The sequence below is a fragment of the Scyliorhinus torazame genome, chromosome 5 (assembly GCF_047496885.1).
Source record: "Scyliorhinus torazame isolate Kashiwa2021f chromosome 5, sScyTor2.1, whole genome shotgun sequence".
In the NCBI taxonomy this organism is placed as follows: Eukaryota; Metazoa; Chordata; class Chondrichthyes; order Carcharhiniformes; family Scyliorhinidae; genus Scyliorhinus; species Scyliorhinus torazame.
The window spans coordinates 183,554,469-183,569,773 of record NC_092711.1 but is presented as its reverse complement, the minus strand read 5'-3'; the positions used below and the strand labels follow the sequence as shown (position 1 = coordinate 183,569,773).

The window sequence follows — 15,305 nt, the reverse complement described above, 5'->3', positions numbered from 1 at the left end:
AGAATGTGCTTTTAAAGAATGAGACAAGAGTTGTCCCCCTGTTCAACTTGATACTAAACTCCCCGCCAATTACTCCTCAGTAACAATTTGAAACACAGAGTTTCCGGGCGGGTTTGAAGCAGTGACTTTCTCATGTTAAGTAAAAGTGATAATCAGTGCACAAGGGAAATGAGTGTGAATCTTCCATCATACAAAATGACAGAGCACCATTACAGAACAAACAGTAAGGAAACAGAACCACCATAACCAAGCCAGCGCACACTCATTTCTACCTACCTGACCCCCCCCTCCCCTGCACCCCAACAGCAGACCCCCATCAGCAGAAAGTCATCCAATATGTGTATAGGTGAGCATGTGCCTGGACGGCACCGTGGCACAGTGGTTAAGACTGCTGCCTCAAAGCGCCAGGGATCCTGGTTCAATTCCAGCCTTGGGTCACTGTTTGTGTGGAGGTTGTACATTCTCGCCGTGTCTGCGTGGGTTTCCTCCCGTTGCTCCGGTTTCCTCCCACAGTCCAAAGATGTGCAGGTTAGGTGAATTGGCCATGATAATTTGCCTCTTAGTATCTAGGGATGTGCAGGTTAGGTTATGGGGTTCTGGGGATTGGGGGGTGATGGGCAAGGGTAGAGTACTCATTCAGAGGGTTGGTGAAGACTCGATGGACCAAATGGCCTCATTCTGCACTGTAGGAATGCGGGAAAAAATATGTCAGTGAATGCCTGCACATGCGTGTCGAAGAGCAGGCATGTGAAAACGAGCAACACAGTCCACCAGAAAAGGCTTCACCGATACGGGCCATGGCAGAAGGGGATAGAGAGGGAGAGAGACAACAAAGAAAACCAGTCAATACTACAAAATCACTCTCTTCCCCCCATCCCCCCGCCACACACACACTCACAGCCTTCATAGTGGATCCGCATCAGCGAGCTCAAACTCAAACTCCCAACCAGAAAATGCTGCCAATAATCATCAAGTCAGGATGATAACATTTTAGTTGAATAACTGTCAGGAACTCCTTTGAGGTCAAACAATCATACTAAAAGAAACAAACTCAGAGACAAATGAAAAGGGGCTGGTCCTGCTAGGGGCATTGCCCAACCTTAACAAACATCAAAACAAAGTGTGATTAAGAGGCTCGATAAAGCATATCAGCCCCAGTGGTGTCCACTGGGCACAGAAGGCTGCGATGGTGCTCATGGACACAGCATGTTCCCTCTCCAGAAACACCCGGCCACAAACATAACCACGGAAGAGGGGCAGACAGTCTGGTCAGGTGACCCCCTTGGTCACCCTCTGCCTGAACCTGTTAATGCTGAGTTTTGCCAGGCCCAGGAGGAAGTTCACAGGAGCTCCTCCTTCTTATGCTGCATGGAGACCAGGGCCTCGCGACCACCACCTTGACGGCAGCTTGAATGTCAGCCTTTATCTCTTCCATGAGCTCCCTTTGTTCCCTGGAGAGGATCTTCCTCCATCCACTCTCCTGTAGGGAGAGCCCGTGTGCGATTTGCCAGTCTCTCTCGTTCTGCTATGGCTGCCACTTCGACTCCTCATGCATCTGCCATCTCGACTTCTTGTTTCTCCTGGTTTCTGCTGTTTTTTGTTTGTTTATGGCCTCTGGAGCCACTGTTGCTCGGCATCTTCTCTTGTGCTATAGATAGGGTGAGGGGATAGATACTTTCTTTCCCTGTTTTACCAGGCTATTTTGAGTAAAAGCCTGATTTTGGGTTCTTAGGAGGAGAGCCACCTGATGTGCGACTACTCAGCATATCCCCGGCCCTGGAACGATTGCTGTTGTTCTTAACATAGAACATAGAAAATACAGCACAGAACAGGCCCTTCGGCCCACGATGTTGTGCCGAATCTTTGTCCTAGATTAACCATAGATTATCATTGAATTTACAGTGCAGAAGGAGGCCATTCGGCCCTTTGAGTCTGTACCGGCTCTTGGAAAGAGCACCATACCCAAACTCAACACCTCCACCCAACACCAAGGGCAATTTGGACATTAAGGGCAATTTATCATTGGCCAATTCACCTAACCCGCACATCTTTGGACTGTGGGAGGAAACCGGAGCACCCGGAGGAAACCCACGCAGACACGGGGAGGACGTGCAGACGCCGCACAGACAATGACCCAAGCCGGAATCGAACCTGGGACCATGGAGCTGTGAAGCAATTGCGCTATCCACAATGCTACCGTGCTGCCCTTAAGAACAAATAAATCTACACTATATCATTTTACCGTCATCCATGTACCTATCCAATAGCTGCTTGAAGGTCCCTAATGTTTCCGACTCAACTACTTCCACAGGCAGTGCATTCCATGCCCCCACTACTCTCTGGGTAAAGAACCTACCTCTGATATCCCTCCTATATCTTCCACCTTTCACCTTAAATTTATGTCCCCTTGTAATGGTGTGTTCCACCCGGGGAAAAAGTCTCTGACTGTCTACTCTATCTATTCCCCTGATCATCTTATAAACCTCGATCAAGTCGCCCCTCATCCTTCTCCGCTCTAATGAGAAAAGGCCTAGCACCCTCAACCTTTCCTCGTAAGACCAACTCTCCATTCCAGGCAACATCCTGGTAAATCTTCTTTGCACCTTTTCCAGAGCTTCCACATCCTTCCTAAAATGAGGCGACCAGAACTGTACACAGTACTCCAAATGTGGCCTTACCAAAGTTTTGTACAGCTGCATCATCACCTCACGGCTCTTAAATTCAATCCCTCTGTTAATGAACGTGAGCACACCATAGGCCTTCTTCACAGCTCTATCCACTTGAGTGGCAACTTTCAAAGATGTATGAACATAGACCCCAAGATCTCTCTGCTCCTCCACATTGCCAAGAACTCTACCGTTAACCCTATATTCCGCATTCATATTTGTCCTTCCAAAATGGACAACCTCACACTTTTCAGGGTTAAACTCCATCTGCCACTTCTCAGCCCAGCTCTGCATCCTATCTATGTCTCTTTGCAGCCGACAACAGCCCTCCTTACTATCCACAACTCCACCAATCTTCGTATCGTCTGCAAATTTACTGACCCACCCTTCAACTCCCTCATCCAAGTCATTAATGAAAATCACAAACAGCAGAGGACCCAGAACTGATCCCTGCGGTACGCCACTGGTAACTGGGATCCAGGCTGAATATTTGCCATCCACCACCACTCTCTGACTTCTATCGGTTAGCCAGTTTGTTATCCAACTGGCCAAATTTCCCACTATCCCATGCCTCCTTACTTTGTGCAGAAGCCTACCATGGGGAACTTTATCAAATGCCTTACTAAAATCCATGTACACTACATCCACTGCTTTACCTTCATCCACATGCTTGGTCACCTCCTCAAAGAATTCAATAAGATTTGTAAGGCAAGACCTACCCCTCACAAATCCGTGCTGACTATCCCTAATCAAGCAGTGTCTTTCCAGATGCTCAGAAATCCTATCCTTCAGTACCCTTTCCATTACTTTGCCTACCACCGAAGTAAGACTAACTGGCCTGTAATTCCCAGGGTTATCCCTAGTTCCTTTTTTGAACAGGGGCACGACATTCGCCACTCTCCAATCCCCTGGTACCACCCCTGTTGACAGTGAGGACGAAAAGATCATTGCCAACGGCTCTGCAATTTCATCTCTTGCTTCCGATAGAATCCTTGGATATATCCCGTCAGGCCCGGGGGACTTGTCTATCCTCAAGTTTTTCAAAATGCCCAACACATCTTCCTTCCTTGAAGGTGAAATCACAGTGAGGTGAGCTAATTGCAGGAAGGTAGTTCACACGTGTGAAATGTTGAATGCGATTATAATGTTAACTCTGTTTCTCCCTCTCCACAAATCCAGCAATACATGGTGAATCTTGTGGAGGATGTGATGTTTGATCTTCTTGAATCGCTGCAGTCCATGGGGTGAAGGTGATCTCACAGTGCTGTTAGGTAATTACTTATAATTCTTATTAATTACTTATAATTACTTATTATTATTAATTACTTATTATTATTAATTACTTACAATTACTTATAATTGAATTACTTATAATTCACCTAGTGAAGGAACAATGGTATGTGTGCAAATCAACATTTTGTACTTATGTTGCATTTTTACTGGAAGATAAAGTTCTAAGGCTTTCACAGAAATGCTACAGAGAAACATTTAACACTGAGCCACATGAGTTATTAGGGCAGGTGACCAAATGCTTGGTCAAAGCGAGAGGTTTTAAGGAGAATCTTGAAGGAGGTGAGTGTTTTGTGTAGGGCCAGACTGGGAGGCAGGTTCCCTTCCCCGAAGGACATTAGTGAATCAGTTGGGTTTTTACAACAATTAGCAGCTTTCATGGTCACTTTTTACGAGTGCTGGCCCCACAAATTATCAGACTCATTCAGCTCAATTTCATTTCCTGCCTTTGCGTTTTTGTGGGCTCTCTTCACTCCCTTTTTTTTGTTTCAAATCAATTTCTTTGTTAAAAATTTAAAATATAGAGTAACCAATTAATTTTTTCCAATTAAGGGGCAATTTAGGGTGGCCAATTCACCTACCCTGCACATCTTTGGGTTGTGGGAGCGAAACCCACGCCATCACGGGGAGAATGTGCAAACTCCACATGGACAGTGACCCAGAGCCGGAATCGAACCTGGGCCTCGGCGCCGTGAGGCAACAGGGCAAACCCACTGCGCCAGCATGCTGCCCCTCAAATCAATTTCACAGGGAAGGGGAAGATTTTCTGAAACCAAACATTACAGAGTTGCTCAAATATCGTGACCTGAATGTCATTGGATTTTGAAATGGAAGGAAAAAGCACTGTTCAGTGGGGAGAAACCGTACAAGCGTTCTGTGTGTGGACGAGGCTTCAGCCAATCACCTGACAGTCACACTGAAGAGAAACCTTGGAAATGTCGTGATTGTGGGAAGTGATTCAAATCCCCGTCAGAGTTGGGAACTTATTGGGGCAGGCACACTGGGGAGAGATGTTCACCTTCTCCCAGTGTGGGAATGGATTGACCTAGTTACCCAACTAACTTGATGGCAGACCAGCGAGTTCACCCTGATGACAGACCTTTTAAATGCCCAGACTGTGAGAAGTGCTTTAAAAGTTCTGTGGAACTGATGACCCATCAACGTGTTCACACTGACGAGAGACCATTCAGGTGCTCTCAATGTCAATGTGGAACTGGGTTCAAGCGATCAGCTCAATTTGATGAACACAAACTCATTTAAACTGGAGAGACCATTCACTTGCTGTGACTGTGGGAACAGAATCATTCAGTCAGCCAGCCTATTGAGACACCAGAGAGTTCACACTGGGGTGAGGCCATTCACCTACTCCCAGTGTGGGAAGGGATTCAGTCATTTATCCAACCTGCTGAGACACCAGCGAGTTCACAAGTAAATACACTGATTAGATTTTGCTGGTAATCACATCCATGACTGAACCGTGTTCATTGTAATTTATTTCAACCAATATTAATGAAATCCAGCCCAGTATGAAGGGTGAATATTACATATAAAAGTAAAATTAGTTTGCTTTGTATTAAATAGTGTGTTGAAACTTTTAGATATCTCTAACACAAGTTAGCTCCTTTTGAAGGGCTTTCCTTTCCCGTCTTCTCCATCCTCACCTCCAACAAGTATGAGGAACTTATCACTAAGATTGAGACAGTCTATCAGCTGCCTCTGCTGCTTTCCTCCTTTCCACTAGCCCAGTGAGACAAACTATCTGTAAATTTCCTTTTGGCCTAGTTCTGAAATTCACATATTTCTCCAGTTTCTCTCCCATCGCTCCTCATGGCCACTCACTACTCATCCTGCCCATGAGACCCACATTCTGCCCCATTCACCATATTTACTGATTACCCAACTTCCCCATGTTCACTGATATTGTTAACGGTTCTCTCTTCTGGTGTTGTCCATCTCATCAGAGTGCGATCAACTCAGTCGTTAGGGAACAGGCTGAAGACAATGACTTTGGTCATCCCAATTTTTGATGGGAGAAATTTCTGTTGCTCCAGTACTGGAGATGGGATAAGCAGTTTGATAATTTAGTAACAGTGGAGGAATGGCAAGGGTTGGTGGTGAGGTAGAGCTGGGTGTTGTCAGTGTACATGCAAATACTAACACTGTGCTTTTGGATCATGTCATCGAATGGCAGCATGTCGAGGAGAAATAGGAGGGGCCAAAGTAGCAGGACTTTGGAGAGGAAAGGGAGGTTGGAGATCAGGGCAGTAGTTTGCAAAGATGGTCAGGTCAAGATTTTTGTTTTAGGGCGGTCGATGTTGGTGGACCTTCATCCCACCCCAGCTCATCTGCTGTTCAATCCCTCATCCATGTCCGTATCACCTTCAGACTTGACAATTCCATTAGATTCCTGGCCAGCCTCTCACATTCACCACACCCACACATGGAAGCATGTGATCATCCCAAACTCTTCTGCCCGTGTACTTTCTCACACAAGTTCTGTTCACCTATCACTCCTGTGCTTTCTGCCCGACATCGGCTCCTGGCAATGCCATGCCTCTATTTTAAAATTCATATCCTTGTTGTTTTCCAATCTCTCCATGGCCTCGTCCCTCCCCATCTTTGTAATCTCCAATCACACAACCCTCTGAGATGTCGACACTTCTCTCACTCTGGCCTCTTGAACATCCCTGATTTTAATTACTCCAGCATTGGTGGCACTCTCTAGGTGTGAAGCTCTGAAATTCCCTCTGTAAACCTCTCCACCTCTCTCTCCTGATTAAAGATGTTTTTTAAAATCTGCTTCTCCAATCATGATTGTGTCCATTGACCCTAATATTGCCACATGTGACTCAGTCAGTTTTTTCTTTACAAAACTTACCTGAAGCACCTTGGAATGTAACTTTTATTGCATTAAGCATGTTTTATAAATATAAGCGTCACTGTTTAACGACAGCAGTTTGTGCACAGCAAGATTGCACAAACAGTAATCAGACTAACAGATTAATCCAGATTTTCTGGTGTTAGTTAAAGCAGGAATATTGGTCCTAATGCATCAGGAGAACTCCCCTATGGACAATATGTGGAGCTTTGAGATCCTGAGATGAGTGGAGCTGATTGAGTTGTCGGGCCTGCCTTGAAGAACCGCTGTCTGGGATCTTTCCTTTTCATTCAATGACTCCCAGCTGAAGTTGTTTCTGTAGTAAAATAGTTTCACATTGAAAATCAATCCCAATTTAATCTGAGGGTAAAATCTACAACTTTAAATCAACTGTAAAATAGAAAGGAAGTTATTGTGTTCATTCAACATCTTTCAGCGCCTCAGAACATCCCAAAGTGATTCACAGTTAATTGGCTGGATTCTCCGCTGTCGGGATTTCTGTGACGGCGTGGGGCTGTTCACAATGGGAAATGGACAGAGAATCCTGCCAATTTATTTTGTAGGAACAATGAGAGACAGAATAAACTATATGGTCCAATTTTAAACCGTGCAGACACAGAGTGACCTGGGAGTGTATGTGCACAAATGTTGGAATGTGACACCATAATTTGATCAAGCTGTTTCAATATAAAATATGGTCCTTGGTTTATGAATGGAGACATGGAGTACAAAAGCAAGGAAGTTGTACTGAATCTTTAGAACTAATTAATTGAAATATTGTGTTCAATTCTGAGCACCATTTTAGGAAAGATGTCAAGGCCTTGGAGAGGGTGCAGGGAAAATTTCCCAGAATAGTATCAGGGATGAGGCAGTTTCAGTTCTGTGGAGAGACTGGGGCTGGGATTGTTCTCTTTGAAGCAGAGAAGGATAAGGAGTGATTCAATAGAGGTGTGGACATTGTTAAGGAGTTTTCATTCACATTGGGAGAAATTGTTTCCATTGGTAGGATGACTGCAGAAAACAGTTTTGAAATAATTGGGGGAAAAATTAAGGATGGAGATGAGATTATCTTACTCTGAGTAATGATGATCTGGAACACATTGGGCTGAATTCTCTATTTCAGCGGCTAAGTGCCGGCTCGAAAGGAGAATCCGCGGGAGGCTTACGATGGAAAAATCGGTGCCAACCCCTCACCGATTCCAGGACATTGAGGGGTTAGCAGCGGCGCCGGGTGAAACTCCTGGCTCCCATGCCGAAAACGGGCAAGAGAATGACAGAGAATGCACACGGCTGGCAAACTGCGCAAACCCGACCCACCATTCGCAACCCCATAGGCCACCCCCCACCAGTCCCCCCAACCCTAGCGGAAGCTCCCCCGGCCAGTGGCACAGAGTGTGGCGACGCTGGACACAGTCCGCAGCCGCCATGCCAGTTTCCCAACCGCTGAGACCACATGTGTCCCGCATCGTCGGGAACTTTATCCATTGGGAGTGGAGCATCGCGTGAGGGCCGACCGATGATGCGCCAATGCCATTGCCGAGGGGGCGGAGCATGGCTGACCGGTGTCAAACTGGCGCCGGCCCTGATTTGGGCGTAGGAGTCGATTCTCCGCCCGATCACCGATTACGATATTAGCGTCGGGCAACGGAGAATCATCCGCCCATTGTCTGAATGACTGGTGGGAGCAGATCCAAGCGTCACTTTACAAAGTGATTTGGGCTGATCGTTCTGCACACAGGCAGAGTGCACTCGGCTGCCATGGAAACACACACTCCATTTATTACTTCACGAGAGTGAAACTTTCCACTATGAAAGTATCATCACTCATTCTCCATTAGGCCGCATCGTCAAACTTTGATGAGGAGCATATGTGGAAGGATGGATCACATTGAGAAGCTCTTCACTGTCTGACTTGATTTTCCCTCTCGAAAGGCCATTTATATAACTGAATTCCATGGGTTTATATCAATCACTAATTATCCATTCGTAGGGGACAGATATTCAATTCCTCCTATTTCCAGAAATCCATGAAGTCAGTTTGTAGTTCATCACTTGCTGGGACTTCCTGCTTAACCTTTACTCAGACAGTTGGTTTTGGGACCTGAGATTCCCCCACCTGATCAAGTTTGTCTTGTTTCCGGGTCTGTGCTAGAAACATGTCCTTGGCAGAGCTAACAGGCCCACACTGTCCTGTATTTGTCAACCCAGGAAGCTTTCTTCTTAACTGAGAGAAAGATATTCCTATAATATTCGATACATTTCTGAAGATTTTATCAGTGATTTCTTCCAGATGTCCCCACGTTGACGAGGGAACATCCTTATCGACTCCTCAGAACTGGGGCGTCATTCTCCGACCCCCTGCCGGGTCGGAGAATGGCCTTTGGCCGCCGTGAATCCCGCCCCCGCCGAAGACTCCGGTACCTGAGATCCGCCCAGAGATTGCCTGTCCCGCCGGCGTAAATCAAAGCTGGTATTTACCGGCGGGACCAGGCGGCGTGGGCGGGCTCTGGGGTCCTGGGGGGGGCGCGGGGCGATCTGACCCCGGGGGGTGCCCCCACGGTGGCCTGGCCCGCGATCGGGGCCCACCGATCCGCGGGCGGGCCTGTGCCGTGGGGGCACTCTTTCCCTTCCACCATGGCGGAGACGGAAGAGACTCTCCCCACTGCGCATGCGCGGGAAACTGTCGGCGGCCGCTGACGCTCCCGCGCATGCGCCGCATTTCGCGCCAGCTGGCGGGGCACCAAATGCCATTTCCGCCAGCTGGCGGGGCAACAAACGCCATTTCCGCCAGCTCGCGGGGCGGAAATCCCTCCGGCGTTGGCCTAGCCCCTCAATGTTGGGGCTCGGCCCCCAAAGATGCGGAGCTTTCCGCACCTTTGGGCCGGCGCGATGCCCGTCTGATTGGCGCCGTTTTTGGCGCCAGTCGGCGGACATTGCGCCGTTGGGGGAGAATTTCGCCCCTGATTCCTGACTAATCTTGCTATTTCTAAACTCAGAGCCTGTTTTCTTGATATCTTGATGACAGTAGACTGTAGATAACATCCTAAAGCGACTGAAAAGATCTGGGGCAAGATTCTCCGACCCCCCGCCGGGTCGGAGAATCGCCGGGGGCTGGCGTGAATCCCGCCCCCGCCGGTTGCCGAATTCTCCACCACCGGATATTCGGCGAGGGCGGTTATCGCGCCGCGCCGGTTGGCGGGCCCCCCCCCCCGCGCGATTCTCCAGCCCGGATGGGCCGAAGTCCCGCCGCTAAAATGCCTGTCCCGCCGGCGTAGATTAAACCACCTACCTTACCGGCGGGACAAGGCGGCGCGGGCGGGTTCCGGGGTCCTGGAGGGGCGATCTGGCCCCGGGGGGGTGCCCCCACGGTGGCCTGGCCCGCGCTCGGGGCCCACCGATCCGCGGGCGGGCCTGTGCCGTGGGGGCACTCTTTCCCTTCCGCCTTCACCACGGTCTCCACCATGGCAGAGGCGGAAGAGACTCCCTCCACTGCGCATGCGCGGGAATGCCGTGAGCGGCCTCTGATGCTCCCGCGCATGCGCTGCCCGGAGATGTCATTTCCGCGCCAGCTGGCGGGGCACCAAAGGCCTTTTCCGCCAGCTGGCGGGGCGGAAATTCGTCCGGAGCCGGCCTAGCCCCTCAAGGCTGGGGCTTGGCCCCCAAAGATGCGGAGCATTCCGCACCTTTGGGGCGGCGCGATGCCCGACTGATTTGCGCCATTTTGGGCACCAGTCGGCGGACATCGCGCCGATACCGGAGAAATTCGCCCCTGAATCTTGAGCTGCCACTAAGAATAAATGTCAAAGCTTCTCGGCTAAAATGTGATGACTTTCGACTTAAATTCGCCCTCCCACCTGCAGATCATCTCACACAATTCTGTGTGAACATCTGGTTCAAACAAAAGTTCACCCCATTGGTTGTCTCTTCACTGAAGATTCCTCCCCCTCATTCTTGGCGACCTCGGGTGGAGGGTGTTGCATGCAGCAGGGTCATTGATAGCACTAGTTCATGAACTCCCAAGGTGCCTGCCTTTTTTGCGGCCTTGTGGAGTTTGTGGGTCAAGTCTATGCTAAATGTTTCAGGCTACACCTTTTTAGTTTTTTGTCAAACCTTTTATTGTTTTGAAGTGCTTTTATTCAAATTTTTTATATTTTAACATTGGAAAAACATTACAGCATAAAAATAAACCCAACAAAAAACCCCACCACGCCCATTTCCCCCAACCAACCTCCCCGCCCCACCACCCTAGCAGTTGATGGTAACTAGTTCTCCAAAATGCAGAATAAACAAACCCATCTCTCGTGAAATTCCTCATTCACCCCTCTTAGCGCACATTTCACCTTCTCTAAATGCAGGAACTACATTGGATTCCCCAGCCATACCAGGGCACAGGGTGGAGAGGCTGATCTCCACCCCAACAAAACCCACCTGCGGGCGGTCAGCGAGGCGAAGGCTAAAACATCTGCTCCCGCCTGCAACACCAGCAGGTCTGACACCCCAAATATGGTCCCCAGGGGAATAGGCTCCAAGTCCACATGCAAGATTGCCGACATTGTGCTGAAAAACAACCTCCAGAATTTCTCCAATTTCGTCAGGTGTACTGTCCCGCCGTCCTGCCTCTGTCCCCTCTGTACGACCTTTAGCTGTATCAACCCCAGCCTCACACACGGGTTCAGAGGCATTCACCTTCTGCAACATCTCAGACTTCTGCACTGTAAATTCTCTGATAATCTACAATCCCTCCTCTAGCGCCGTCCCCAGCTCCTCCTCCCACTTGACCGTAACCCCCTCCAGATACACCAAGGGCAGGATTCTCCGTCTGTGCTGTGCGCCCCCAGCAGCAGCGGGATCCTCCATCCACCAGCTGGCCAATGGGATTTCCCATTGTGGGCACCCCACGCTGTCAGGAAATCCACAGGCGTGAGTGCGCTGCCGCAAGAGTGGAGGATCCTGCCGACAGAGAATCTAGCCCCTTACCTTCCTCCAAAATCCTCGCATATATCGCTGAGAAGGCCCCAATCCCATCACCGACAACACCTCTTCCAGAAACGAGGAGGAAGGTGCAACTGGAAAGGTCTGAACCTTTCCCCCAAAGTCCCGCATCTGCATGTACCTAAAACCCTCCCCATTGGGGAACCTAATCTTCATCCCGAACTCCCCCAAACTTGCGAAGTGCCCTTTCAAAAACAAGTCCGTCATCTCCATCACCCCTCTATCCTCCAATCCCTGAAACCTCGCATCCATCCTTCCAGGCACAAACCCATGGTTCCCTCGGATCGGTATCAACCTCAGGCCCGCCCCTAACCTAAAGTGCTGCTGACATTACTTCCATATTTTCAGCGTGGCCCACCCGAATACCTGCCTGGGGCTAACAGGAGCGATGGCAATGCCAGTGCCCACAACCCCGACCCCCACAAGAACCTGCCTCCATTCTCACCATCCTCACGCCTCCGTCTCCTTACTCCAACCCCGCACCTTCTCTGCATTTTCTGCCCAGTAATAATACAAGATATTCGGAATGTCCAACCCTCTGAAGCACCCTCTTCCTAATCCTAGTGACCGTACTGCCCAGACAAATGACGAAACCAACCTATCTACCTACTTAAAAAATGACGTTAGCAAAAATACCAGCACGCACTGAAATAAAAAAAGAAACCGCGGTAAAATATTCATCTTCACCGGCTGCACCCGGTGACGACAGGGGATCACTGTTCCACCTCAGTAAATTCACCTTCATCCTACCTACCAGACTCGTAAAGTTCAACTTATGAAGCCAGGCGCAATCCCGTGCCATCTGAAATCCCAAGTACATGAAGTGGGTCATTGCCACCCGAAGTGGCATCCACCCACCCATCCACTCTGACTCCCATCCCTGGAGATGAGGCCACAAAACACTCACTTTTATCCAGGTACAGATTTTAGCCTAAAAATACCCCAAATCTCCGAAGCAGTCCCATTATATCCCCCACAGAAGAGCCCGGGCCCGAAATATACAACAGCAGATCATCCGCATACAGGGACACCCTATGCATCACCTACCCACTATCCCATTCCATTTATTCAGGCTCCTCAGCACTAGGGCCAAGGGCTCTATTGCCAGTGCTAACAGAAGGGGGGGACATGGGGCATCACTGCCTCGTTCCCCTGTGCAATGGAATGTACCCTGAATTAATTGCATTAGTTCGCACATACGCCATTGGATCTTTATGCAACAAAGGTCCAATTCCAAACCTCTCCAACACAGCAAACGTATAGCTCCACTCCACCCGATCAAACAGCTTCTCCTCATCCTGCGCCACCACCACCACCTCCAACTCCCTCCCTTCTGCCGGAGAAAACACCACATTCAACCGCATTTGACGAGGCAGAGCTATTTGGGGAGGCGGTGGCATAGTGGTATTGTCGCTGGACTAGTAATCCAGAGATCTAGTGCTCTGGGAACCAGGTTCGAATTCTGCCATGGCAGATGGTGAAATTTGAATTCAATACAAATCTGGAATTAAAAGCCGGAATGAAAACATTGTCGATTGTCGCAAAAACCCATCTGGTTCGCTAATGTCCCTTCAGGAAAGGAAATCTGCTGACCGTACCTGGTCTGGCCTGCAGGCGATTCTAGACCCACAGCAATGTGGCTGACTCTTAAAATGCCACTCATTTCGAGGGTAAATAGGGACGGGCAACAAATGCTGGCACATTTGTTGCCCATACAATGGGCATGCACATGCCCATTGCGATGCACATACAATGAAAAAAAAAACTGCCTGCCCATTACGAACTCCTTCTGACCCTCCCCAATCACCTTTGGAAGGCACTCCTCCAACCTGAGTGCCAGCACCTTCACCAATAGCTTGGCACCCACAATCCACCGTATCCTTTTCCTTTTTAAGCAGCAAAAAATTGATGCCTGACCCATCATCTCTAGCAATGCCCCCCTGACCATCACATCCTTAAACATTTTCACCAACAGTGGCGACAACTTATCCTTAATCTGATTATAAAATTCCACCGGGAAACCTTCCGTTCCTGGTGTCTTGTCCAACTGCATTCTCCCTATTGCCACCTGCACTTCTTCTACCCCCATTGGCTCATCCAATCCTGCCCTCTCCTCCTCCCCTACATCAGGACTCTCCAACTGCCCCAAAATCTCCCGCATATCTGACTCATCCTTCGGAGGCTCTGACGTGTGAAAATCCCTGTGGAACTCTTCAAAAACTTTGTTCACATGATCCAGTGCCACCACCAGCTCTCCTGTCCCATCCGTAACCAGAACAATCTCTCTCGCTGCTGTCTGCCGGCAAAGCTGGCCCGCCAACAAGTGGATGGCCATCTCCCCGTACTCATATGCAACTCCCCTCACCCGCCTCGGCTGCCAAACCACCTTTCCCATGCACAGAAGATCAAACCTTGCCTATAGCTCCTTCCTTCTCACCAGAAGACCCGGTGTCGGATCCTCCACATGACTTCCATTTACCTCCGAAAGTTCTCTCTCAACCGCTGCCGTCCTCTCTTGCCTCCCTATCCACCTGTGCCTTAAACGAGACAACCTCGCCCCTCACTACCGCCTTCAATGCTTCCCATACCAGTTCTCCCCATTCCTATTGAACCCTACATAATCCTCAATCACCTTTGCCATTTTGATAGAAAAATTTGAGTCTGCCAACAATCCCACATTGAACCTCAATGCCGGCCTCTGAGCTGACCCCTTCTCCATGACCACGCCCACCCAGTGTGGAGCATGATCTGAAATAACGACTGCAGAATACTCTGCCTTCCTCACCTCAGCTAATAGTGCCTTCCCCATCACACAAACATCAATCCTCGAGTATACATTGTGACTTGGCAAAAAAATCAAATACTCCCTATCCTGTGGATGCAAAAAACTCCACGGGTTCACCCCTCCTATCTCTTTCATAAATGCATCCAACACCTTCTCCCTCCCATCCCCTGAGGAGGTCAGAGAACCCGGCTTGGCCATGTCCACCTTTGGAGCCAACACTGTATTCAAGTTCCCTCCCAGTATTAACTGGTGTGTACCCAAATCCGGAAAGACAGTCAACGTCTTTTTCATAAATCTTACATCTTCCCAATTCAAGGCATATACAGGTTTCAATGACTTTGGACCCCCCCCCCCCACCTTGTTCCTGTTCCTTAGCCAACTTAGGTTTGCTAGCGAGGTGGCTCCTGTCATAGCCCCATCCCCCATACCAAAATGAAAGCCAAACCAACACCAAATCCCCCACACCAAAATCTTCCAAACTCCCCAGCCAATAATCTCATGGCCCATTCTGGTTCTCTTCCTGATGACTAATTAGCTCCAACTAAATAATGAGAAGACTGAAGACCCCCCAGGAAGACACCAAATCCCAACCGGTCATTCCAAATACTCAAACCATCCCTTCCCAATCACAATATTAAGCATTGATAAGAACAAAAAACAAGAAAAAAGAAGAGAGATACACAAGGAAAATGGG

At 49.0% G+C, this 15,305-nt stretch overlaps 1 protein-coding gene across 2 annotated transcripts in view; it reads left to right on the top strand.

Moving 5' to 3' along the window:
* Positions 1–3,887: 3,887 nt before the first annotated feature.
* LOC140420781 (uncharacterized) overlaps positions 3,888–15,305 on the top strand; it is a 53,774-nt gene continuing 42,356 nt past the window's right edge. For both annotated transcript variants that reach the window (XM_072504780.1, XM_072504778.1), the window contains exon 1: positions 3,888–3,937. The gene's annotated coding sequence lies outside the window, so the exon portion shown is untranslated. The remainder of the gene's footprint in view (positions 3,938–15,305) is intronic.